Source organism: Helianthus annuus, chromosome 13, assembly GCF_002127325.2.
Source record: "Helianthus annuus cultivar XRQ/B chromosome 13, HanXRQr2.0-SUNRISE, whole genome shotgun sequence".
NCBI lineage: Eukaryota > Viridiplantae > Streptophyta > Magnoliopsida > Asterales > Asteraceae > Helianthus > Helianthus annuus.
The window spans coordinates 45,934,766-45,938,629 of NC_035445.2; positions in this window are offsets into that span (position 1 = coordinate 45,934,766).

The window sequence follows — 3,864 nt, forward strand, 5'->3', positions numbered from 1 at the left end:
ACATACAAATACACAAAAGACATATATAGTACAAAATAAGACTCAATGCTGACGGAAGCTACAGACATATGAACTAACATATTGGTGACGTTACCATGAAAGCAACCTTAAACAACCTATTAAATGATGTAACCGCCATCAATTTATAAAACTGCTGAATAGTTGGAATAAAACAACAGTTACATTGAAACTATTGGAAATACAAGGAAAAGATTGGAAACCAAAACAGCTAGAGAAATTCCAGCACTTTTGGAATCCAAACTTCTGTCTTTTGTGTTGATTTGTCGACTAGTCTTTGGTCTTCAGCTTTGACTTGTTGACTTAGCTATTGACTTGTTGACCAACACTCTTGTCTTTCCAGTATTTTGACCCAGTAGTTCTGTTCCAACTGTTTTACTTGGTTATTTGATAAGCTTTCATTGGGGGGTGGGCGCTTCTAGTACTTTGATCATTCTTCAATCTTATTCCATCAGGCAAGGAAGATGGTTCTTTGGGGTTTGGTTTTCATTATCAGCAGATCTTATATAACCCAACACTAATAATTGTTAACAAACTCACCTTACATCCACTCCTTGACATCCCACCAAATAACAATAGTTGTTTGTTACCGGTCTTCTCTTTAAATCGATTGAGATCACCTTTATATAGTATTCTTTCAAAGAGGGTAGATATCACCGTAATTTCTATCTTGTAAAAATGATGAAAGAATCGTCATAATCTTCTCCCTTCCAAGGATGTTGTCACTTGTTTATCTTTTCACTAATCTAGGTGTTGATCAACTTTACACTTCTCACTAACTTTGGTAGTGATCATCACTTACATACAAAAACGTTTGATGATTTACAATATGCAGTGACAACACTCTTTCTATTTAAAACATATAGATCTTTATCTCTTAAATTAAATGAGGTATACACTACAGAGAATATCGTTTCTAGTTTTTGAATTTTCAAATGCTTAGTTAAAGAGTAGGAATGGTGAATATTACAATTTGTAGTGACATCATTCTTTCTATTTAAAACATATAGATCTTTATCTCTTAAGTGAAATGAGGTGTACACTAAAAAGAATACCGTTTCTAGTTTTTGAATTTTCAAATGCTTAGTTAAAGAGTAGGAATGGTCGCTCTTTATTTGGATGAGAGAGAATGAGACTCAAGTGAGATTCTCACTGACCTGATGGCCATTTTCATAGTTAAACCCTACATCAACCACAGTTGATTGGTATTGTTAGGGGTTAATTTTACATACTCAGGATCCTGACATCTTAGCATACTCTGGTATCCTAACATGGCTAAGGATCCCAAGTCCCGGTATTCCTAATATTTACTTTGTCCATTCCAGGTAATACTCGCAGGAGTATTCCAAGACAATGGAAGGCTTGCAACGGTCACTTGCCCAGTCTTCTAAGGATTCCAAAATAATAAGACATATAGTTAGGATATTATTTGACTTATGTACTATAAATAACCTGATCCGATCAACATAGGACTCACTTTTTTGCACAATCAAACGCACAATACACTCGCAATACGCTTTGTAAGACTTAGAAATCGATCGTTCAAGCTCAAGAGTTGTAAATTTTTTTTGCATTATCAATACATCGGAGCTAGGTAGTTTCTAGCTCCCAGGGTGGTTTTTGTGCCGGTGATCATCTCTCGTAGATATCAAGGGCTTTTCCCCGTAACAAATCAGTCGTGTTCATCTTTATTCACTTCTTTTGCACTTTATTCATTTCGTTGTTATCGAATTAACTAAGTTCATTACTGAAAAAAAATGTTTTCTAAACAAAGATCCTGACAGTTACTCCAGGATCCTCAACTTAAAACGTACCATTTTGAAGAGCACACTACCTCCCTTCGAAATTTGGTTACTTAGTTGAACTCTTCAGTTTTTTAGCAAAAATAGGCATCAAGTCTCTTTGCACATTTAATCCTTTATGTTAAGTCAAAAGTTAGTTTTAATGTTTTAGACCAGATATGAAATACTGAAAAAATCAACGTAATTTTGTCTTATTTGACTATAATCAATGAATAGTGATGTTAGTTTAAAATACAAAGTATCTTTCCATCCAACTACAAAAGATGAAGTTAAAAAGCTTAATTGGGTTGCTCGAAGTAGGGTGACACCGCCAATCAATGATGGTGAGCTCGATCTTTGTTCCCTCAAACATTTCAATGTTGCTCTCCTCACCAAATGGTGGTGGAGATTTGAACATGAGGAATTAAATTATGGTATAAAGTTATCATGAGTATCAACATGTTTTGACTCTACATAGACATAGAAAACAGGGCCGGCCCTGGGGGTGGGCGGGAAGGACCACCGGCCAGGGCCCGATATTTCCGAGGGCACGCTATTTTTAGAAAAACTCGATATGTATATGTAAAAATTTCTTTTTTCATAGGGTATACCTATACAAACACCAACATAGGCCCACTTACAAAACTATTATTATGCTTTAGATTAGTTATTAGCCCATTGGCATTAGGATTAGACCTTTACTGAGCCCAATACCCAATTTTGTTAAGGCCTAAGGGCACGTTTTTTGGAGCTCGAACAGGGTACACGAATTCTCAGGGCCGGCCCTGATAGAAAACATGAACGACCCAAGCTAATGGCGACGCAAGATTATTGGTAGATTTTTTTTTGAACGGCAAATTTGGATCACTGACGGACCACTGGAGTATCATCGTGCCACCAGCGGAACCACCCGATCATATCCATCTCCACTAGGCATAATGCCTATAGACCAATTCAGGAGGAAACCCAATAAATATTGCAAAAACCCCCTTGTGGGAATCGAACCCAGGACCTATTGGTCTAAAAGCCTTATCCCACTCCCAAGATACCACTAGGCTATAAAGCCATAGGCATTATTGGTAGATTTTAAGGGTTAAGCCGAAAGACTAATGACCCAAGCAAACAGCGAGAATAATATTTCACTCACTTTCAATAAACTAGTAATTAACCAATGATATTAACACACACACACCTTATTCACCCATGGTTTGTCTTAATTAATTCCAAATCAGGGGGTAAGTTTCCCCCAAACACCATCAAGAAATCTAGACAAGAATGGCCATGGAACTAGTTTTCATCAAACTTGGAAAGATTATATTAATCATCAAAAGCTTGATTACAATAATAATTCTTGTGTTTTTTCTTAGTGATTACAATGATTAGAGATAGTAGTAGAAGAGAAATGTGTTGTGGAGACGAGAGGAGATAATGAACAAGCGAAAATTGTGAAAATGGTCTTGTATTTATAGGCTGCTGGAGGCCCAGACACAAGGCATGCCTGGAAGGCACGGACCATGCCTGGCTTGATGACCTGGTGTAGCCAGTTACGCGATGCACGGGGCGTGCCTGCCATACATGGGTCGTGGTCAAGTTTGTGGGTCCCACTGATATCCCAAATCTTCTAGAAGTCAACTTTTGTCGTTTTGTGCCAAGACACGGGGCGTGCCTTCAGGGCACAGGGGATGTCTAGACTTGTCTTGTCTGGGCTTCGTTCTGTGGTCTTCTGGAGGTGCATGGGATGTGTCTGGACAATTTTTTTTATTCCAAGAAATGTGGTGTGTCAGGTGAGGCATGGGATGTGTCTGGACAACTTTTTTTCATTTCTTCAATTTTTCGCCTGCTTTTGCTTCCTTTATTCAACTTGGTTTCGTTTTGACCTGAAAATAAAAAATAAACCAATCTGAGCCTATTTTAAATATTTCTTTAACAATACTTAATAAAAAACGGGTGTAAATTGATATAAAAACATGCGCACTTTTGCTTATATTAGTTAACCACTACCAAAATGAGATCCCCTACTAGTTTATAGGTTGTCACTCACCATGTACTAATAGGCTTCACAACA